We start from the raw sequence: 24,521 nt of genomic DNA, 5'->3' as shown, positions 1-24,521 counted from the left end.
ATGTGACTCCTTCTGTCCATTCGTCTCCTTTAGAGTCGGCAGAGAGAACGAAGCTGTGCATCGGTCGCAGGTCACGTTCGGATCGGTCATCGACACGCGGAGGTACGGAGGCTTATTCACGACCAAACTCTATAAGAATATCTGTTCATTTAATAACATTAGAGGTATGACGAGAGACAAATTACATCCAAAAGAAAAGAGCAACTGATATAATTAATTCCAGTGTTAAATAAAGTCACTACTGTTTGTGCAGGTTGCTGAAAAAAATCTAAATATACAAAAGGTTAGTTGAGCAATCGTTTTATCCCCAGAAAGAAAAAGCTGTGATTTAGTTACAAGTCCTTTAAATATTAATTGTGGTATTAAATATGTTTTTCAGTGGCTGAGTTATTTCCTCTGCTAGTTTCATTATGTCTGTATTTAATGTATCTCCAGTGAGAAGTGACCTGGTGAAGCTGAAACGAGCTTTGAAGATGACAAGTAGCTGATGAACGTCACCATCGTCTGCTCTTTAAGAATTATTTAAACGTAGACAAACTTACTTATTACTTGTTCCTCATTATGAGTCGAGTCCTTTTGGACCAAACCCGAGCTTGATATTGGGAAACTGCCGATAACGAGTTTAATTTCTGACACTTTGAAATAACTCAGATGTAGAATCTCTCACGTCTTATTTTTAAGAGCTTCTTGTTCCAAACCCTGAAGGTCACGGTTAAAAGAAAACGTCTCAGAGCTTCAGTTATTATGTATGATTGTTCTGTGTAGTGACCAGCAGGGGGCGACTCCACTGGTAGTTTCTATAGAAGTCTAGAGAAAGGATACCACAGTGTGATTGACAGCTAGTACCGTCCAATTGGTGCTGGTGGCTGGTGTAGGTGGGCGTGTCCTCTAGCTCTCAGCCAGGCTCCACCCCCCCACTCCTTAAATCTTTTTTACACGTTAATTCATGTTTATTGTCGCTCTTTTGAATAAAAGAACACAAAGTAAACACAAACAAATCCTGTTTCCTTCGTCCATCTCGATGTTTCACTGAACCTTTTTTCTGAGCTTAAAAAATCCATTTCAGCACTTTTCAAAAATCCAAAGTTTTAAGTCGCGGAGAGAAAAAAACATTGACCCAAAACTTTAAAGTCCATAAACCAGAACCGTGTAAAATATTAGTGGCAGCACTTCCTGTTTGTTATTTGATAAGGAAACAACAACATGTACGATTAGTCCTGAGTTCACGAGGCCCTCACTTCCACATCGATTACAGCTCGTCTCGCTGCGCGTTCAATACTTTTGTCATCAACAATCTTCCATATGGATTCGTCAGATAGCTTTGGATGGATGGATACAGAGAGAGGGGGGGACGGGGGAAACGCTATGAACTCTGGGTAACGTGTCTCTTTGCTCAGCAGAGGCTGTCAGAGCGAGGAGAGAGAGAGAGTGGAGAGAGTCGTTCTGCTTCAGCGACGGGAAAATGCCACCGAGCTGCTCTGCTTCCTCGCTCATAAATACTCTCAAGGACCGCGGCTTTACAACAAGTCAATAGCTTCTGTTAGCAACACGCACGGCGCCTGAGATATACACACATACAATGAGCCCAGTGCACGCACACACAAATAAATTTTAAAAAAACACACACATCAGCAAAATACGCAGATGCACGCTGTCAAAATATAAATCAACAATCACGGCACTACATAAACACAAGTGCCAGGCCAGCAGAAAGGGCTGCTGGGATAAATATGGAGGCAGGGGCTGACGGAGCGGGAGGTAAATCTGTCTGGAGAGGAGGAGGAAGGAAGGAAGGATGGAGCGAAGATTACAACACAAATCTTCATTTAAAATAACTCAGTTTCCTCTCGGCTGCCGCGGCAGAAAGAAAGAGAAACTTTTCTGTCACGACTTTCTTAAACGTCCCGTCAGCAGAGGAGGCGTCTCCGTCGGGTTCGGACCAAAGACACTGAAACAACGTGAACCTCACCTGGAGCATCCTGGGAAATGAGACCAAATGTAATTCATGACACTGAGAATCCTCCACGTGTGAGACTGAGGCCTGTTGTCGTCTTTTCTAACCGTCTTGTGTTGCTGTGATTTGATTTGCATGATGCAAAACAGAAAAAAGGTCCAAGGCACACAAATATTCTTTAAATTTTGTAATTAACAACCAGAATAACACAGGACTGGGTCAGAAAAAGTCACTTAACATTATTAATACAATTCTGAAATGTATTTGTGATGCTGTTCCTGAGTCTGTGAGCTGAGTGATGCAGGTTTGATGCCGGAGCTCGATGCTGCAGCCACAGAACAGCTCATGTGATAAGAGCTATATTATTATGATAAATATCTCTGTTCTATGCATCTTTCTCTAAACAGGAGAACACGTGATATAGGAGAGTAAACATCGAGCAGTGACGCATCGTGTGAGGATCTGTTTGACTTGCGTCACGAGACACGGAGCAGTGCATTGTGGGTTGTGGTACTCTTGTTTTCTTGGTGTCTCTTCCCGATTGATTTACACATGAAACATCGACTCTCGTCGCCGCTTGATGGCAGTCGGAGCGGGATGATCAGTTCCATCCCATCAGCTCATCACCACGAGCAGAGACGTGTCCGTGGAGGGACAAACCGCCGCCGGTTTGATTCCCTCAGCCCACCGCCGTCAGCCTCCATCACAGCGTGGCCTCATATTCATTTTATTTACAGCTCGGCCCGTCCCAGCGGCGAGGAGCCGCCGGTGGGTGGAGGACGGAGACGGTTTTGTTTGAGGACAAAGAGAAAAGAAAACCGCCGCCTGATTCGGGGCGGCTGTTATTTTTAGCCAAAGCAGCCGTAATTACCCCGGCTACGTCTAACAAAATTGTTCAGGCTCGGCTGGGCAATTAGGCCAGGCGGAGCAGCTAATGGAGAGAGGATTACACAGACCTTTCCCCCATTAGCCCCCATTTACAGCAGGAAATTCACTGGGAGTGTATGGACCAGCCGTGACTTCCAAACCAGATTACCGCTCTGAAACCTTCCTCGCTCCTCTTCTTCGTCTCGGCCTCGTCCGAACGCAGCGGAAATCCATTCACTCCGAGTCCGAGCAGTTCTGATGGAAACAGGTGATGAAACCGTTCTCATCTGTTGTTTCTTTCTAAAAGAGTCCGGACGTGATTTTCTCCTGCTGCAGTTTCATTAATTTCATATTTCTGCTTTTTGAATCTTCATTCCAGAGACAGACTTTTCTCTTTGTGCAGCTCTGTTAAAAATACTTTTTTCCTCGTCGCCGTAATTTCTCATTAAACGCTCCAGTGGAAAGAAAGGTACAGAAGGTGTGTCCCTGCCGATCCAGCGTCTCACTGCAGCGTCCTCAGCCTTCGCTCAGTTTAATTACTGGGAGAAAAAGATGATAAACCGTGTATTTAACTGTCATCACGGTTCTTCTCTCATCCTGAAGCTCTGATTAATGCTCCTGTGTCGGATCAGCAGAGAAGAACACACCCTCGGCACGTTCAGGCTTTTAGTCGTCACACGGATTCAGGATCAAACATCAAGATGTGTTTGTAATTTATATTAAAATAGCTGCTGCTCAGCTCGTCTATAGTTAAACGTTGTTTTTATATTAACATGTGAGAGTCTGCATTTACTTAACGTTCATTTTTCAGAATAAATGAGGCAGAAAATGTGTATTTTCTTAATTCCTGTTCCGTTTATTTGGTTTTATATCTGGTCAATTACATTTATTTGTTATACAAGTTTGATAACATCTTAGGAATCAATTTTTTTTTATGTATATATCGGCTGATATATTGGAACTGGAAGTTTTGTATTCTTTAATATCAGTATCTGTCAGGGTGTGGGGGGCAGTTGGACCCAGACGCAGAGTTTAAACTTACAAAGGTATAATTTTAATCAAAACGAATCTTTAACAAACCAAACTGGGAGCACAAAGGGAAAAATACAGGAAGCTTACACGGGGGGGTGCAGAGGTGCAGAGGCTCAGGAGACACGGGATACAGAAGTACAGGGAGAAGTACAGGGATAGCAGGGCAGGAGATCCGGACAGGAGGACAGGACAGGAGATTAGGACGGGTATACGGGTAGACACGAGAACACATACGACCAGAGACATACGACGACGATCCGAACAGGACAAAGGGAAGAACCGAGGCTTAAATACAGACACACAGGAAAGGCAGGGGCAATTTGACACAGGTGTAACACATGAGGACTGGTGCAGACAATCACAGACAGGAAGTGAAGAAAGAACACACAAGCAACAGAGACTACAAAATAAAACACGAAACAGAACACGGAGTGTGAAAACATGAAACAGGAGGAGATACTAAATAACTGAAAACACCTTGGAAATGGTGGAAACTAAGCACTGGAAAATATTAAACCCTGACAGTATCGACATTGGCCCCAGTAAATCCATGTGGGTCGAGCTCCTGTGAGAAAAAAGAGTTTCCAAGTCCACAGACACACGAGCTCCAGTATGTGGTTGTTTCTAAAGTTTGAAGACAACGTGACACAAAACACAATATTCTATAATCAGATTATAATTTATCTGCAGTAGTTTATAGTAGAGTTACACTAAATAACTGGTAAAGGGAATAGTAATTACTTCCTGGATGTAGAAAAAGAAACTGGAATACACATGAATAGAAGTGTTATACTTAGAATGTAAATTCTATAGTGTGTGTGTGTGTGTGTGTGTGTGCGTGCGTGCGTGTGTGTGTGTGTGTGTGTGTGTGTGTGTGTGTGTGTGTGTGTGTGTGTGTGTGTGTGTGTGTGTGTGTGTGTGTGTGTGTGTGTGTGTGTGTGTGACTGGGTCAGTAGCTGCAGGCTGATACCTGTGGATCTACAGAGCTGCTGCATTAATTATGAGAAACGGCACGAGATTAAAAATGGAGGCGAGGTGAGCGAGAGGCTCCTTCTCCACAGGTGGAGATTATGAATATGAAACACAGGCATGTGTAATCTACACACACACACACACACACACACACTCTTCTCTTGGTTGTAGAAATTCACAGCATCCGTCGCTGAAGCTTGACAAAATATCAAAGACACAAAAGAAAGAATTAACAAGGCAAAAGTTCTTGATCCCTTTTTTCTAAGATGAAAAAAGGAGCAGCAGCAGCGGAGGAGATTTCCATCCCAGCAGTAATTCCAGCGCTGCTGAATTTCCAATGTCTGCAGCCATTAAGGTCTGTCAAATCAAATGTGACACTGGGGGAAGGAGAGAGAAATATTCAAATCATCTTTCAAATCTTTCTCCAGAGCTGCCTCTCCGAGCTGCTGCTCCAGACTCTGACAGCTCTGACAATTAATTTATGTCCAACAGATTATTCCATAAACCACTGCTGACCCCCGCAGGACGTGCACAGGCAGCAAACACACGTGCACACACACACACACACACACACACGCACGTCACCAAACACCTGCCGGAGAGGGAGTGACCCTCCTTCACCTGCAGGTGTTTGCAGGAGCGTGATGTCAGTCTACTGAAGAGAAGATAGAAATGTGTTTATAAAGTAACTGATGGTGAAATTCATCAATTTGAGTGAATCTACAACAAAACTGCAGTTAAACACTAAATAAAGATGAACGACACATTTCAGTTTTCTTCCTCTTTGCATAAATGAAACCAAAACATCTCCAACGCAGACGAAAGAGTTTCATGTTTATTCTTTCACATTTTCTTTCTTACTGTCTCAATTTCATCAGTTAGATTCAGGAACTTGGCTTTAATGTTTGAATCCAGAAAGGACGACACATCAATTCAAAAAAACGTATATTTGTTAAATGAAAAGAATTAAAGTCAACCTTTGAAAATGTACAACCAGAAATCACATTGTTTAAAATTACAGTAGAGGTAAATATTTCAATAAGACGTGGACTCGAGGTCAGATTAAATAATGAACCTCCTGTGACGGGAGTTCATTTTGTCAGATTTGTTTCTTTTTTCCGCGGCTGTATGAAGCAGACGAGTCTCTGGTGGGACGGCGGCAGCAGCGGTGATGGGGGACGCGAGCGTCTCGCCTCCGACCTGCTGAGGTGCAAGCAATTAAAGAGCAGAACGCCGGAGTCTGTCAGGAGCGCCAACGCAAAGCTCAGGACACCTAACCCACTTAGACGCTTTCAGCTCGGTAATAAAGAAACTTCTGTAAACTGTCAAAATGATAATAGCCCGGGCTGCGGATGGTAATTGCAATTAGAGGAGGTGAAGTAGGGTAGTACTACACACACACACACACACACACACACACACACACACACACACACACACACACACACACACACACAGACAGACAGACAGACAGACAGACAGACAGACAGACAGACACACACACACACACACACACACACACGTGCTTCTCCTGAAAAACCATAACCCAGTTTTTTTGGTTCCCTGAAAACATTCGGCATGACTCAAATTCAAAAACAAAATTATTAAATATTCTAAAGTCAATGTCAGAACTATGAAGAGAACAACAGGAAACAAAGAAGAACAAAAGAAACAAAAGAATCATCAAAGAAAAGGAAGGAGAGAAAATCAAAAATGACATTTTGTGAAAACACAAAGAGAAAGTAATAAAGAAGAAGTTAGGAAGGACAAGAGGAGAAAGAAGAGGAGATCAGAACAAATCAAAGAGATGACGAAGAGTAAAGTAAGAAGAACGGAAACAGACAAAGGGAAAGAAAACTGATAGAAAAGCAGTGACAACGAAAACAGAAGCAAAACACAGACGGAAGAAAAGAAAGTAGAAGAAACAAAGTGACCTCTTCATATTTAATAAATCCTCCCAAATGTCTGATTGGACTCAAATCGTCTTTTCCAAAGTTTAAAACCGGTGATTCTAAACACGGAGGTCGACAGACGACAGTTTGAAAATCACAGATTTCAAACTGGGAATTGTTTTCCCATTAAAATGTCTGCGTCCAGATGAGTGAACAAAAGGAAAAGAGCCTGGTTATACTGGTGAGAAGTCAAAAAGACCAACGGGACAGAAAGTTGTTTTCAGTTCATCACAGGACTCCGGTTCGGACCCCATGTGGTCACATCAGGACTCACACCTTCATCACGTGGCTGATGACGACAGGTTCCAATGTGGAACCAGAACTAACCGATCACATGAAACTCTGGAACAAACCCGTGACGCCTCCGACTCTGAGACGCTTCCTGCTGTTTGAAGCTCGTTCGGGTGCAGGTCACATGTTCGATATCTCCACCCGACAGCAGCCGTGTTCCCCTCGTGTCGGATCTGCTGCCTAATGAATGTAAAACCTCCAGAATCGGGACCCGTCAGGGGAGAAGTGGCAGCATCTTAAAAACAGACTGAGGAGCAGAACTGCAGATGATGGATTCATCTTCTTTGAAAATAAAACCACATCTCTCTCTCGCACTTAATCAGTTGTAATGCTTTTAATTTGACACCAGCGACTTCCTGCTTCGTTTCCATCTGTGGGAGCGGCTCAGCTCGAGGATCCGCGTGAATCCTCCCGCTCCACATCACCGAGAGCGGTCGACTTCCACGTGTTAATGCAGCCGCCGTCAAATGTTCCCACATCCATATTCATACTCGTATCTGACAGACGCCAACCGTCGGCTGCGGAGGATGAACGCTGCCTCCATCGCCACGGTGATAAACCGGGTGTAGGAAGGAGCCGCTGCGTTTGATGTCTTATCTGGTTTGTGTTTAGAATAGATGTGCAGATCATCGTGGGTATTTCCAGGTGTAATCTCCCTTTTCTCACCAACACACACACACACACACACACACACACACACACACACACACACACACACACACACACACACACACACACACACACACACACACACACACACACACACGTTGTCCCTGTTTGACTAATCAATCACCCTTTGTCCTTGTGGAGCTCCGTCTTGATGTCGACGTTGACGGTGGCGCCTGGTGATGAACACGCGTGTCACACGACTGGAAGTCACCCGGACTCGCTCGACGCCTGAACACGGCGCTCCGAACGAATCGGCCCCCGAGGTTTGTTTTGGTTTCTGCGTTTCATAAATTCAATGAGGCTTTTATTGCCTGATTCAATATTCAGCATAAAAGGCCACAAAGACAATAAATGAAGACAGAGTTTTATTTGCATCTCTTCCTTCGGGGCTAAATTTAAAGGATCAGTGAATCAAATCATTAAAATAAAACCCCCTCTCCGCCGAGCGTGAAGGAAGGAGTTAATTACTCAGATTTAGTGGTTTTGGAGAAATCTCCTATAGACGGTGGAGCCGCAGCTCCTCTTCCGCACTGAAGGACCCATGGCTTGTTTGTGCTTGGATTAACAGCAAAGGCAAATCAAATAAAATCAAGTATTAATATGCATTATGCATAATTGACAAGCCATCGCTCGGAGTGCTGTTGAAAAACTTGCAACAAGGTAATGAAGTAAACAAGCGGGGGGGGGGGATGAAACTCCTCTCAGGGAGACTCTCGACGGCCGGAACTGAAACAGAGTCTGAGTGAGCCGCTCCGTGTTTTCATTCTGGATTCGTTCATGATCTGGATTCATTCATGATCTGGATTCATTTATGATCTGGATTCATTTATCTGTCGTCAGAGGAATGTCTGTGGTTAAGAATGTGTCGAACTGCAGGGGAGAGATTCTCCTGTGGACAGATGTAATTGTTTCTTAAAGACAGATTCATAACACGTCACATGAACAACCTGTAAATAAAGGATCCAGATGCTGCATCAGTTTCAACATCTGGGTCAGAGGTGGTTCATGTGTTGTTGTTGTTGGGGTCATGTGACCTGGTCACCTGCGGCAGCTCCTGAAGAAAACAAACCTCCGACAGATTCCTCTCAGTTTTATTTACACACAACTGTGGCTCAGGAGGTAGAGCGGGTCGTCCACTAACCAGAAGGTTGACGGTTGGATCCCCTTGGGCAAGGCACATGTGTGTGTGAGTGGTGTGTGACAGAGAAAGACAAAAACGTTATATTGATTTATTTATTTACTTCATCCTGCCATTGTCACCTGATCAGAGGTCAAAGGTCACAGGTGACCTCGTGCGATGAGCCCCTGACTGTAGACTGAAGCTTCCTCGTGAGACGGAGGCGAACAACCACAGGACGTTAACTCTCGTTTCACTCCCGTCTCTGAAGTGTTTCTTTCTCACCTTCACGTTTTTTCGAGAAAAGAAAATCTCCCGTTTTGAGCTTTTCCCTCTTCCTCATGTCTTTGTCCTCCAGCCTCGTTCAACAGGGCATCGGACTCTGGACACGTCCTTTCATGTGACCACCGACCGCTCAGCACGTCTGTGGCTTCACTCCGGGCAGAGGGAGAATGTCGGGTCATTAAAAGCTCAAACCAAGGTGGAGAGCGGCTGTTGCAGCTGAGGAGGAGAAACTCTGTGTTTGCTCTGGAAACCTGACGCTCTCCTCAAGCTGCAGCTTCAGACTCTGAACGAGACGATTGAACGAGGAGCTGCCGAGTTTTACGGGTAAAATAAATGTCTTCTGATGCTTGTTTCTTCTGCTGAAGGTGATAAAGCTGCTTCCTGTTCTTATCTGAAACACTGGAAGCTTCAGCGGTGGGTTTTTTCTCTGTGACTGTGCAGCGGCGCCACCTGTCACCGCCGCCCACCTCCCCCCGGTGAGACGCCTTCGCTCTGATGCGGCGAGGACGGATCTGTGAGCGGCGCCGGTGGTAAAGCAGCCATGTTAAATTTTGCATGGATTCCCTTTGAAGTGCCAGGAGATAAAAAGAGGAGGCGTCCGTGTTCTTACGTGTTCGGCGTGCGGAGGAAGGAACGAAGACCAGGTACGACTGAGCCTTCATCTTGATTTAAGAGCAGGAAACACAGACGAACGCCGAGCAAGACGCCGCCTTTTCAGAACCGGAGCTCAGATTTCCAGATGTTCATTTTCTTTACACGACCGTCACATAAATAAACGATTTATTTTAAACCAATTTTTCTCTATAAATTTTAGGGTCTTGACCTCATTATGTTACGATTCGTCTCTTGAACTGAACCTTTCATTTGAGTTCATTCATCTTTTTGCCATGAAGCACTTTGTAGCCGTGTGTTGAGATAAAAGCTCTACAGATAAAGTTATTATTATTATTAAATATGACCATGAAATAAACAGGAGGAGGTTTGACAGCTGGAAAATGAACTTGTCACTGTACCAACTATAGAAAGATGTAAACCCACCGTCTCTAAACTGGGGGGGGGGGGGGTGTAACTGTCGGCTGATGCATTGATCTGCACGATTGATTGACACATTGAAGTCACAGACACCAGGGACACGTGCAGTCTGTCCTTCACAGAGTGGTGCGTCCACTGCAGGGGTTTGATATCGGAGACGTTTGGTTCCTGAAGAACTCGACGATCAGGACGATAATTATCAGTCTGATCAATGAATGAAAGTGTTGAGCTCAATGTGCAGAATCGAACGTGTGTAACTTTGGATGCTCTGGATCGCTCAATCAAAACCCACGGGTGTGTTTGACTCCGTGTCTTTGCAGCGGGGACTCGATGAGACGCTGGTTAGAGGTTTCGTCCGGCGTCTCCGTGTCACGTGACCTTTAAACAAAGTGGGAGCGAGCGTCGCCCTCCAGCTGTGACGTCACAGCTCTGCTCTGATTGGCTGAAGGCTTCAGTGACACACAGGACGTGTCTCGACGTTTGGATCATTTATCTGTTTCTTTCTCTCCAAACACGATCAGATGTATTTGAACAGTTCGTTCAGGCAACTTCACATTATCACATTCATTCTTTCCTTTATGTTGTATTTTTAACCTTTAGATTAATTTTTTTCTGACACATAAATTAGAACAAACAAAGAATAATTACAAATGTTCATGTAGATAAAGAGACGTATATATATTTATGATTCACCCGACAGGTCAGAGAAGAAAAGATTTAGATTTAAACGGGATGTGACTTGAGATCGGTTGTTGTTCACAGATGAAAAGTCGTGAAACGTTACGTTCTGTGTATCTGAAGATGTGGTTTGTTAAAAAGTTAAACAGTTATTAATTTGAAACGTGTTCTGATGCAGAAGTAATAACAGTCGGTGTTCGACATGTTTCATCTTCGTCAGGATCCTGGAACAAGTAAAAACCGGTTCTAAGACAAAGTTAAAGGAGCTTTTGAATAAAAACCTTTCTGACTGGTTCCCTGGTTAAAATGTACATATTTTTGCATTTGTCTTTGATTTTCAGGGTGAAAGTGTAGAAGCGTCACGGCTGCATCTTAAGTCTCCTTCCTTGATCATCGCTCCTCGCCTCTGAAACACTTCTGCAGAAAGAGGAAGTGACAACGATGTCGAAGGCCCCTGAGCACCCCCCCCCCCCACCCCCCCGACACAGACTCAAACCTCCCCACCTGAGCTCACCGAGGGTTTGCATCCCAGTTGCTGGATCAGTGGCCGCGGGTATCGGGCGTCTTGCCTCGGACTTACATCATCACCCTCCGTCTCAAAGTTTCACCGCACTGTCTTTCTCCCCCCCCCCCCCCCCCCCCCCCCCCGTCTCCCTCTCTCTCTGGCATGTAGATTATTCTCATCAGCTTCAACGTCCCTTCAGAGGAAAACAAAAAGAGAGATGGTGGGAGACGAGGAAACGAGCGGCGGAGCCTGTTCTCATTCAAGCACAAGGTGACCCCGAGGAAGATGCAATCACACATGACGCCGTTACGCCGCTCCTTGACCCACTAGCATGCAAACAGAGAGGATTATGGGGGAATTACCCAGGAAAAACATAAAAGAGATGATTACGGTTGAATGTCTGCGTTGGAAGCGTTAAAATAAAACCAGATGATCGACTGTGGGATGAAGTGAAGCAGCTGAACATCAGCTCCGAGCTGCGGTGAAGGTCACACGCAGGTCGACGTAATGACTCCTCTCCAGCTGCCTTGAGTTCGTCACAGGTTCACAAGTGTTGGACGAGAAGAGCAGCGAGGGCATTTAAATAAAGTTATGAATCAAATATATCACAGGATGCAAGAGTAAAACTGTATCAGTGTTGATAACTTATTGCACATTTTCCAGAGGTGCCCTCATCACCAGAAGCTCTGGAACCTCCTCGTGTTTACAAGTGGACGTCTTCATCTTCTACGTGTACGGCTCCTCTTCTTCATCCTGAGATGTTTGTGTTCTTCCAGTTTCACGTCCGTCACGTGTTAGAAACCTCATCAACACGTCCACTCGCTCACTGGGAAGCTTCCACACATTCTACCAGGAGGCGGCAGGAGCAACAGACTCGGACGCTTGTGTCGTCACATCTCATAAAATGTCAGGAAAATGTGCGACTTTCAGCAGCGCAGCTAAATTGTTGCTTTAATTTGCAGATTTGTGAGTTAATCTCTGGTTTTATTATCTTTTTCCCGAGGAGCAGCAGAGTCTTTGGCTCTGAGCCCGAAGCTCTGTCCACCAGATGATGACTTCAGACTCACGTTAACATATAGAAATCCTCTGTTACATTGAGACGTGGGATTGAATTAAGTGCTGATGGAATCACTTCTTTAAATTTTGCTGCAGCACAATCCGAACCAGATCTGGTGGAGACGCTCGGTGCCTAATGGCATGTCGTCCAGTAATGGGAATAAAAAAAGTAATTTAACAGTGTCCTGATAAAAGAGGATTCTGAGGAAAAGACCATTAAACGTTAAGTGTCGATGCAGAAAACGAAGAACGAGGTCGAGGAGTGAAACCGAGAGAGGGTTGAGTTACACTGAGAATCCAGTTTAGTCTTATTATGAATCAATAATCTGAAATCGACCGGTCCTGATCATGTTTCCCATGTCGTCTGTGAAGTGGCTGAGAGCAAAGCTCCTGCAGGAACACACATGAATCAGTGTGTTTGTTGTGTTTTGGTTACGAGTTCAAGTTCCTGTGTTAAGTCTGATTGTTGCAGCAGAATAAAGTGGCAGTGACTGAGCTGCGTGGAACAGGCTGAGATAAAGGTTTCTTTTGATACGATGGCAGTCGTGACTCCGGCTGCGGCGCTGCTTTGGGTCATGCGTCTGCTGAGAAAAGCTCTGACTCCTCTTTAATATAATTTCTAAAGAAATCACTCGCAGCTCCTGGCGGCTTCGCATATTTGGAGCACTCAGGGCGCAGCGCTCCAAAGGTTAAATATATTTCAACTTTTTAAATGAAGAGTGTTGCTCCTGGAAAGTGTTTCCTGCTGTCACCCGGCAACGGCGGCAGATGTGACCGCCGCTGCCCTCGGCTCCGCGTGACGGCGCCAGGCGACGGCCGGGGCTGCAGAGGAGCACGACTCTGCTTTGATAGACATCTGACGTCAGTTTGACTGGAGCAGAGGCTTCAGTTATGTACATTTTAAATCTATGCTGAAATATTGAACTGCTGCTGCTCTAATGAGACGGTTACATTTATTGTATGTCAGGTATCGTACTGTTCTTCATTGATGTAGTCAATATGGAGGAGGAGGATTTCTGCTTCCAGATATTTATCTAATAGAATACGACATGGGCCACAGGTTCTGTCCTGTAATAAAGAGCTTAACAACAATATGTAAAACTAAACAAATGAAACACCAGACAAGGTCACACAAGACATAAATACAACGAGTATCAGTTTATGTATATACTTGTATTCAGGCGGTCGTCTGAGTTCATATTGTTCCTGCTCATCAAGCTCATCCGGTAGAAAACAATATGGAACATCAGACATTAAAACTATAGGTTTCTTGCATTCTGTCTTTGTTTTGATGTATTTTTCATGTCATTATTTTCCTGCTGCTCCGGAGGTTCAGCGAGCGTCTGAAGAACACAGCGGTGGTTCTTCATCAGCCTGGTGCAGGTGTCCAGCTCTAATGAAGACACCCCCACATTCAAACGTGGTCATTAAACACAGTATTGTTCTCTGTGACTCTTCTGTTTCTGCTACAAGCCTCAAACTTGGCTTCATCAGTGGACGTGACTTTTATTTTCCAGTCATCCACTGTGAAGCCGGTGTTTCTCGGCCCACGCCGGCGTCTGGCCTCGTGCCCCCCCCCCCCCCTCAGAAGTTGTTTAGAAACTGCTCCTCGTCCTCAGAGACCACTGCAAGACAGCCTTCTTTATACAATTCTGTATCTGTGATGAAATTGCTTTTCTATCTCTCAGGGAACTAAGCTTGATGTATTGATCCAGCGATGGTGTGGTCACTTCTGAGCTGCAGGATCGTGCTTTGGATACAACTGATCCAGTTTCTGCAAAACATTTTACAGCCTCGTGCGCGGCCCTCTCACAAAACCTTCAGTCAAGCCGGGGATTGATGCTGAGAAGCTGCTCTTCACGTAGAATAACAATCTGACTTCTGACACCTTCACTTCGTTCGGATCACATTTTCTCACCATCGCAATTCTACCTATTAAAGTAATGATGTGCTGAACACTTGAGGCCCAGTTCTATTTACAACAGGTGACCACTGGTTATCTGAACGAGCTTCTGAGGCTCGTTCACACCTCGTTTGTTTCAGTCTGAAGCTAAACATCCGGTGTGAACGGTTCCTCAGACCAGAAGAGGACTGGATCAAACTGGTTCTGTTGGTTTGCAGTGAAAACACTTTAATTTTGATTGATGGAAAGAAAGAGTTAAACAGAAACATGTCAACTCTTATCTTTCCTCAGTTTCTATCAGAAGTTAGCATGCTAACCAGAGAATCCACAAATGAAGCCAAAATGTCTGCAACGCTGCCATTTTGCACAAAAGGTCATTTACAGTCTTTGCCGTAGTGACAGTGAAGCCGTGTTCTGAAGCCGGTTTTTGATATCACATAGAGACGGCAGGATTTATGAACTTGCAGCCACCAGGGAGCGATTAAGATTATTTACAGACTATCATATTAACCCCTGCCCACCTCGTTACTGTCCGATAGCGAATCACTGCTGTTAGCGTCCATAAACACTGGAATAGAAATTAGCTGATTTATAAATCTGGCATAAATCTCTTTTCATTTTGAGACTTGTGCATTGTCCTTGTTTAATAAAGAGAAGAAACTAATATTTAAAACGCCAGCGAGCAAAACCACAAACGACTGCAGAGAAAAGTTCGACACTGCACCTTTTTTAAATGAATAAAGAAAATGAAAGTTCAGCAGTTTTAAGATTTCATGTCTTATTCATTGACTGAATAAAAAATGTTATAGAAAATATAATTTAGCTACTTTAACTTCAGATTAAGAATTAATGTAAAAACATAAAATATTATTTGGGCAGACATCTTGCAGAGGTTTGAGGACGTGTTCGTGTCTGAGGTGAAATGTGCCGGATCGTGGATCTCTTCTCGCTGCTGAGTTCAGGGTGAAGTGATGAACCGGCAGAAAGAGGGAAGAAGAAGAAGAAGAAGAAGAAGAAGAAGAAGAAGAAGAAGAAGAAGAAGAAGAAGAAGAAGAAGAAGGAGTGAACAAACAAAGCTCAGTGACCCGAAGGCAGCGAGACGGATCACACACACAACTCAGCCAAACCAATCCAACCACCACAGGCTCACGCTGAACCCAGATCTCCACTACTTCTTCAAAGATGGCTGATAAAAAATGGATGTTAAACAGTTGCTTTCAAGTGGAACCTCGAAGACGGAGCAACACGCCGGAGTTTGATGTTAATTCCACTGTTAGTCTTTGAAAGTGCAGGCGAGTTGTGAGCGCAGCCACACGCAGACGCATTAAAACAACTTTGAACTGTTAAATTGTTCTAAGCAACATGGCCGCAGGAAATCTTCTGCATTTGAAAGAGGCACGCGGCTCAGTGGAGATAAACAGCAGCGATGTTAAATTCATGTCTTGTTTTACTTTGAAAGGGAGCAGCATCAAAGGGTGCGAGGCAGAGCGTCTCGCTGCAGAGAGAAAGTGAATGTAGATAAATGTCTCCCCGAGCGAATCTGTCTGTAAGGACGGGCGTCGCGTCCGTCCAGCTGCGGCGTGACCTTCCACGGCGTCGAGTTCAAGAAAACATGGTCGAGTAAGTTCACAGATAAAATGGAGGAAAGCTGGTCTGTTGATTTCCTCAAGATTCTTCAGTCGACACTGAACTTCCTCAGTTAAAGTCAAACAGATGATCGATTGACGAGAAAATCGATTCCTCCATTTATAGTTGTGTCATGATCTTGTTCCATATAGCTTTTTTATTATCAAACTATATATATATCATATGTTTGTTTCTTTTATTTTAATGTTTAAAAACTCCCTCAGTCATGTTTGAGGTCCAGAAAATCAAAGGACAGAAATCCTACCTGCATCTGTGCCTGTTAAAACATCCATAAAGATTTTACCTTCTTCAGCAGACGAGCATGAAATAAACAATAAAATAAACAAATCATTAACTGGTTAATATGTTTGTGCTTCAGAGTCGAGCTGAACTAAGACAGGACTTAAACCTTTGAGCCCAGTTTTACTGCTATAGTTTTTAATCTGTTTAAAGAACATAATTAGTGTATTTGTGAAGATATCATTGAAAGATAATTTGATAAAAACATTTACAAACATCCAGCGAGCTTCGGAATCTTGTTCAGGGACCTGATATCTGTGCTTCCACTTCATCGGGGAACCGTTGGGCCTTGGGCGGAGGAATGTGAGTGTTTCTTCTTATTGTTGCTATTCAATCAAAATTATCCAAGTCCATAATCATTAGTTGCTCTGCGCCGGTTTATTTTCTGAACATACTTATGTGGGTTTCAAATAGTTTCTCGGAGTCTAAAGTGCAGCAGAATTCTCCCCATCCTTTCAGCGACGCTTATTTACCGTGCGAGCTGCATGTTGTCGTCCAAGGTCGAGCTCATAAATTAATTACTTGAAAATAAAATTGTGTCTTTGTGCCGTCGCTCGCTGCAAATGTGCATTAAAGTCTCCGTCAACCTTAACCTGTGACCTTTACATTCCGGTGACAGCACAGATGTGAACACAGCTTTTCAAACGTCGGGATTGAACCTTTTCCCGTCTTCAACCTGAAAGTGTGTTGGATGGTTTTCCACATCGCTCATTTCATTTAGAAACTTTCATTTAGAAACTTTCATTTAGAAACTTTCCTTTCTTACTTTCTTCTCAGCAGCAGCAATGTTCTTTATTCTTTATTTAAACACTCAGGAAAAAGCACGTCAGTGTCATTTCTTCATTCTGTTGACTTTGTGCATTGCTGTGTTTCCACGTGGCTGCATGACTCCCCCCCGCCCCCCCCCCACAGCCCACACAATGCATCCATTTGGAGCTTTGTGCCGCGGCCTCCTTTAATATTAACGAGGTTGGGGGAAAGCATGTAAAAACAAAAGCTGCATTATTCCAAAGGAAATTCATAACATGAAATATTTAGTGTTGTTTTATTTGACAGAAATGCTGAAAGAAGAGAAACATGCCGCACAAATGCACACACATGCTCCCCCCCCCCCCCCCCTCCCATGATTCCTCTGGGGTCTCCTGCCAGGCGCTCTTCTGGTGTGTTTGCTTTTCATCCTGTAACACATGGCCTGTCTGTGATAAAGGGATGTGCAGTGCAACAGAGAAAAAGCTTTTAAACTTGTATTCGGTGTCCCGGCGCTCCGCAGTCAGCCGGCAGAGACACTTCTTATGAGATTAGACGTTTTTAGGCAGCCAGTCAGTCGACTCCTCCGTCTGTCTCCTCTCAGTCTAAGTTTGGCTGCCGTGACCCTGCGGGGTTTCACAGCGCCTGGTCCGTCTCGCTATCTGCCACCGCCGCTCTGAAGGCCGGCCAGAGCGGCGGTGGCAGCGGCGTGAAGTGGTAACTGAAGAGGAGGGAGTGTGGATATCTGCTGCTTTGAGAACCCGTGAAGAAAGAAGATGATTCTGCAGCTCTGAGGTTGTTCTGAGGAGAGAAGCTTCAAAAACATAAAGAAATAAAGAAATAAACTCTAATTCACACAAACACTGCTACAAACAGTTTGATGAAACTGGATTCAAACTTTTTAGACATCGTTTCATTACCAACATGCCTCATCTCTTTTGTTATAATGAAGTGTTGTGAGAAGTGATTTAAAATATGTCAAGTGTCCACTAGTTTTAAATGGAACATTGAAATGAAGCACTCAACCCTGATGGAGCTCATCAAACAATGAAACAGCAAAGTTAACGAAGCACATGAAAGATGTTTGGTTGCGTTGAGCCACAGTGAGTTTTCTACTCTTCTTCCAGATGCTGTTCGTCATCAGATCACTGTTCTCTCTCTTTCTTTAACATTGTGAGTTCTTCTACATTTGTGTTGATGAACTTGTGGATCTTGATGAAAGAATCTGACATATTTACAGAACTGATGTTTCTGCGTGTGTGTGATTTGGTGTTGGATTCATTTTAAGGAACTGGTAGGTTTGAGCTGGACTCTATAAGAATCCTGTCGATGCCCTGAAGAGGCTGATTCATTACACAGAATATACACACAACATACTGATGATTTATTCAACTTATAACCAGTTAAATGTCTAAAGTCCCGAGAGAGAGAAATAAAGAGTTTGTCCTGTGAAGAGCACGATGTCCATGTGAATCTTTGCTTGACCTTTGGATTCTTCTTTGAGCTCTGGATGAATTCATTTGGACTTTGTCACTGACTAAACCATTATTTCCTCTGAGGACCATGAATCTCTACAATCAATTTCAGCTTAAATCTTCCATCATAAAACATTGTGGACGTCACATCAGGGGAAATATCCCTATAACATGAAGTCCAGCAGCAGAAGATGAACCTCATGTAGTTCATGATTTACCTCTGATGTGAGAAACGTGAAAAACATCACATCACCAGGAGGAAAAGAGAGAAGCACGATGCCCCCCCGACTGACTTCACTTTGACTGAAACTCGTGTATATCTAAAGAAAATGCAGATTCAGAATCTGTATTTATTAGTTTAAGAAACCAAAGCACTTGAACAGTTGTGGCGTCACTGACCTGGATGTAAAACACAGAGCTCAGCACCTGACCCTCAGAGTTAATGTCATTAAAACCTCATTAACTCTGCGCCGGTCGTCACCGCCTCCTGCTGTCGGTGCACGCCGTCACCGCTCCGCTCGCCGTCCCCGCCTCCCTCCGACCCCTCCGATCGGCCGGCCTTGCCTCGAAGCCTCCCTCCTCAATTAAATCCATCGTCCTGGCGACGAGGGCACTCCCCCCTGTAGGTTAATTATGTCATTAACCGCTTGTTGGTGAGATTGTTTGATGAAATATGAGAGTAATAAAAGTACATGGCCAAAGGCGATATTAAAATGAGGCTCAGAGCCTCGGAGAGAGATCACATCAGCCGTCAGCTTCATCATTCACATCACGAGGTAAATGTTGGCGCTGATGCAGGCGGGCAGGAACACAAATAAGATGCTCTGAGCGCTCCGACAGACACAGGTCGGGACTGGAGGGGCCCGCTCATTCATCCCAAAATGTTATTTCTATGCAAATGAAAGGGGCAGGAATTAGAGACAGGAAAGTGGAGATGGTTACGAGTCCCGCCGGTTGCCATGGGGACTGAAATCTCATATCATCAGAGTCAAGTGGGGCATGAAGAAGATGAGTCGAGAGCCAAGAGGGCAGACGAGGAAGGAGGAAGAGGCGATGGGGGTGGATTTAAAGGAAATACGACTCGTTCACTGGAGGGAGAGTCTGAAGGAAAACGACAAGACGCTTAAACACTGTGGCGTGAAACGGGATCAGCTGGTCGTCAGGTCGTGCTCTGTTTAGAGAGAGACCAGTTTAACCATCATGGTTCAGCTCCGTCAGACTGGTTGTCATCAGCTGTTTCTCCTTTTTAATCACAGTAACGTTAAATGAGAACAACACAAAACCACAGAATCAGCAGTTTGATCTTTCACTGCAGAAAGATGCTTTACATGATTTCTGTTTTCCACACCGCTCGTCACGGAGGGGCTCAGCCAATCCCAGCTGACATGGGGCGAGAGGCGGGGTTAACGCCGTCTCAATTGCAAATCATATCGTGGAAATTGATCCTGTAGTTTTTGAGTCGTCCTGTTAACAAACAATCAAACGTAGATGAAGACTCGAAAACTCGCTAATTCTTCTCTGAGACAGTTTCAACACAAACTGAGTATTTACACCTTCAGGTTTTATTTCACGACGGGATCAGATTGCTTTAGTTCTAGAGGTGTTCCTAATAAACTGAGAATGCTTCTTGCTGGTCATCAGAATTTGACTCCGCCTTCCACCGCTGTGACCAAGCGACCACATAAAGACGTCCGATTGTCCATCAGGCCTCAGGACGTCTCCGGTGTGAATCCGTGTCCTGCCGACGCCGCAGCTCGTCGTGTCACCTCTCGTAAAGCGTCATCCACTCACAGGAGGAAATGAAAACCTTTGACCTCTGACCTCTCCACCCACCATCTTCATCCCGGTGACATCAGCCCACTCGGAGCATCTCAGCGAAACAGTTTGAACGCAGCTATTAAAATCATGAAACATTAACAGCGCTAAGAGCAATTACGTCTCCCCATAGCCAGAGGGCTTCGTCCATTTATTATGCATCTGTTGCTTCTCCACCCCCCCCCCACCCCCACATCCGGCTTTCAAACTGCGGGGCAGGTTAGAGCCCAAGTGTTGCCGGCTGAGATCCCCACTATTAAGAGAATTAAATCCAGCTAAGAGGCGCGCTCGGAGAGAACATAAATTCTCCATTATCTCCCTTCTTGGTGGCCTCGTCCATCCCGTCTCTCCAGCAGCGGCACGAGCAGATTTTACTGCCGCGCTCGCGTTCAGCCTCAGAACTCGACTGCTGGAGACTCTTAAAGCCCCAGCGGATAAAAATAAGATCTGGTGAATGAGCACTTGAGTCTTTCTTCTTTTCTCTTTTTCATCTTTTAATGTTTTGTTTGTGACACGCGAGTTAAAAAGAAAAAAGACATTAAGTTAAAAGCGTGCTGCGCCTGCAGAGGTCGACGCTGCTGCAGCTGCAGGAAGTGATGCGCTGCTCGATGAGGGCTCTTTATTTCATATTGTTTCTTTTCTTTATGGCTTTTGAACTGTGGCTTCTCTCAATATTTTATGTGAGAGCAGCGCTGATTCGTGTGAAGTGGCTGGAAATTCAAAGTTTATGGAAGCACTCCGACGCCCACGGAGCCATGAATAATGTAATAATTGTGTCTTCATAATGCATTGAGCTGTATTCCATCAATATCTATGAATGTGATCAAATGAGACAGATCAGAATCATCCACTTTGCACCAGAGGTCAAACGTGTATTATATGATGTCACACAGAGATTTCAAACCTGTTGGTGTTTACGGTGATTCTTATCATTGAGTTTCAAAGTCATGCAAACGTCACGTTCTGCTTCTCAATCATTGATCAGTGATTATTCTCCATTTTGTCTTGTGTCATAAAGTTTCCTGAGCTCGACCTGACGACAGCTCAGCGTCGTGGAGGGAATCGGTCTCTGCTGGTCGTCTTCACCACAGGACGGAGGAGGAGGTCGTCTGCTCTGGATCACTCACGTTTGAGCAGGTCAACGTTTAGTGTGAAGAGCAAAAGAAGCAGAATGAAAGTTGTCAATAGTTTAAATGTCGTCTGGACGTATGGTCTGTATTCAATAGTTTATATAGTTGTTTTAGCCAATCCCTTAGGAGGACTGGGATTGAACTGCCAACCTTCTGGTCAGAGGACGACCTGCTCTAACCCCTGAGCCACATGCAGCCGCCTCTTCATCGTTCTGAAACACCTACACAACTGTTTGTGTGGAGAAGGGTTCGACTCCTGTGATAAAACAAACCAGTCGGACAGAGAACAGAAGATTATTGTCCCCAGAGGCTGATTTGTAGACAGATGACTAATTAGCTCAGAGATGTTTCTCACATGAACCTGTACAGGAATCATCTTCATCTTCATCATCATCTTCATCATCATCATCATCATCATCATCAATAAACCTCAAGTCATCAAAGATTAAACCAGGTGAAACCAACAGATTCTCACTGAAGACCCAGGAGCAGAAGAAGCTTGTGTCCACCTTTAAAAACCCAAACTCACAGTGTTATCATTAAACCCCATCGCTCACTCGTTCCTGCTTCACTTCCACACGCTGCACTTTCTCATTTTGTTTTCACGAGCAGCCGCCAGCGGAGGGAAAGGGCATATGCTCGGAGCACACATCATTTAGGCGCCGGGCCCAGGACCTGTTTATTATCGCTTTTCTAATGTGTTCTGTTGCTGATGCATAATGGGCTTTGGAAATAATGTTCTCCAGAGGTCAATCATATTCCTCCGTGTTTTATATGAAACAAGCAACAATCAGCCGCGGAGGCCGGCGAGCGGTTTGTTTTCATTTGTGCGACTGCAGATGGACGATAATGGTTTTTACAGTTTGAAGAACTCGAGCGGCCGAGCGATGACCTCACGCCGCCCCCCCCCCCCCCCCCCCCCCCCGCTCCGACACCTCTGGGATCAAGTGAAGCGGCGACTCGAGGCCTAATGCTGCGTTCAATGCATTTCAAATTCATAGTAATTACCAGATACAGACTTGTAAAAACTATTCACCTCCAAGTTGAGATCACCACCGGGAAAGTCTGTGTTTTTCTTTTTTTACTATAATTGATTCAATATCTCTCTTTAGCTCTCACACCACCCCCCCCCCCCCCCCCCGCTGCAGGCCTGTACGAGGCGAGAGCGGATGAACCAGTGCTGCTGCTGCTGCTGCAGACGGAGCCGGGCTGTTTAAGGCGATTATGTGAGAAGTGATTTTCTTTTTCTCTCCCTCCCTCCGTTCTCTCCGTTTCTCATAACCTCTGTCATCAGCCGGCAAAGCCCGGCGTCGCAGGCAGGCGGCGGGGGGGAGGCGGGAGGTTACAGGAAACACGCAGGGGCACAATGCTGATGATTAAGGATCAGCTGATTAGGCACTTGCTGTGTAATCTTAAATAAAAAAAAGGATATGAAATCACTTGCTTTACAGCCGTGGAAGTGATTTTCCTCACAATGGGGGCTACCTTCCGCTAATCAGCTTTGTGCCACAGAAAAGCCACGGAATATATTTGGCCCTTTGTGCTGCGGTGATAATGTGAGCGAGGCGAAGCTCTGGATCCTTTGAACACAACCTCTCTCTCTCCCCCCCCCTCTCCCCCCCTCCGTTATCGGCTCCCTCAACACTTCTCCAGTTTTTTTCCGTCTTTCTGCTGCAGAGGAAACTCCTGCTCGCTCAATTTGTCCAGAGGTAATTTGACTGCGAGACGTATCAGAGAGGATTGATCCAGTCAAATCGAGACTATTGACTCCCCCCTGTGCCAAAACACATTCATTCACCCCCGATGCTGACTCCTTCCTTCCTCCTCCAGGCAGCAGACACCAACTGACACATGGGCGGCGGCGGCGGCGGCGGCGGCGTTGAAGAGGAGGAGCTGGGGTCAGGGCGTTTGCCTCCTGCGGTCCAATGGATCGGTGAGAGCGGCGAGTTTTTCTCTGATGTGAGTCCCAACAATTAAGTCCCAACTGTTCTGATGATTTACACCGACCCACACTCCGCTGCCGCCGAGCCAAAGAGTCCTGTTCCCAGAGTTTCACTGATTTATTCAGACCCGCGACTGCTCAGCTCTTTAAATTAGAGCTGCAGAGACCCGGTGGAGGAAGCACACGTTGGACTCAGATGTCGAGTTGAAGCTGAATCTTTAAGTTGGAGTGTGTGGATTTCAGATCGGCTGACGAGAGGAGCTGAGAGGAGGAAACGATCCGGCGGCTGCAGAGAAAACAAGCGTTCGGAGACGCCGAACACTGTTACTGTTTAAATCAGGATGAATAATGAAAACGCTCCTGCGAGGACTGAGATGACACAGATGGTGCCGCTGCAGCTGTGATAAACTCTCCCAGCATGCATCTGTGCTGTTGACACTTCATCACTTGCCGCTGAGAAGAGCGGGAACAAGAAATTCAAAACAGCTGACTCGTGACATGTGGTCAGAAGTGACCTTTAAATATTTATTAGACTGGATCATTGAACTGAGAGTCAACATCACTATGAGGAGTTTTATTCATGTTTTATTTCAATAAAAGTATAACGGTACAATCTAGTGACATTTAAACATCACATATCTACGTCTGAGGGAGATTTGAACCTTTTCTCCTCGGAGGCGACACCTGAAACTCGCCCAGAGAGAAGAGCTGCTCTGTTCACGACCCACTAGGAGAGAGAACCTGCATCAGCCAGTTCTTTACAATCTGACCTTGTTCCGAGCTTACTTGTCGGTTGTATGTTACAGCTGATAATATTTCTGTGAGTTATTTATAACATATGAGAGCTGCTCTGACCCTCCCGCCCACAACGCAGAATAATTTCTATAAAACCGAACATGGAGGTCGACCAGCGGGTGACGGGTCCACACGAGCATCACTGGAAATAAAGAAAACACACCAACGTGCACTAATCTACAGATAAAAGGCGAAGGAAGTTTAATTTTATAACAACATTCAGCGAAGAGACATTAAAATGTTTAAAGAGGGAATAAATACAGGAGTTGAATCAGTTCAGTGTCGCTTCACTTCCATCAGCTCCATGTTGTCTCCTCGGACACTGAGGTCAAAGGTCACAGTGTCACTTGGTTTTGGTTTATTTCTGAAAGTTGGAAT

The sequence above is a fragment of the Hippoglossus hippoglossus genome, chromosome 10 (genome assembly GCF_009819705.1).
Source record: "Hippoglossus hippoglossus isolate fHipHip1 chromosome 10, fHipHip1.pri, whole genome shotgun sequence".
Classification (NCBI taxonomy): domain Eukaryota; kingdom Metazoa; phylum Chordata; class Actinopteri; order Pleuronectiformes; family Pleuronectidae; genus Hippoglossus; species Hippoglossus hippoglossus.
This window is presented reverse-complemented; position numbering follows the sequence as displayed.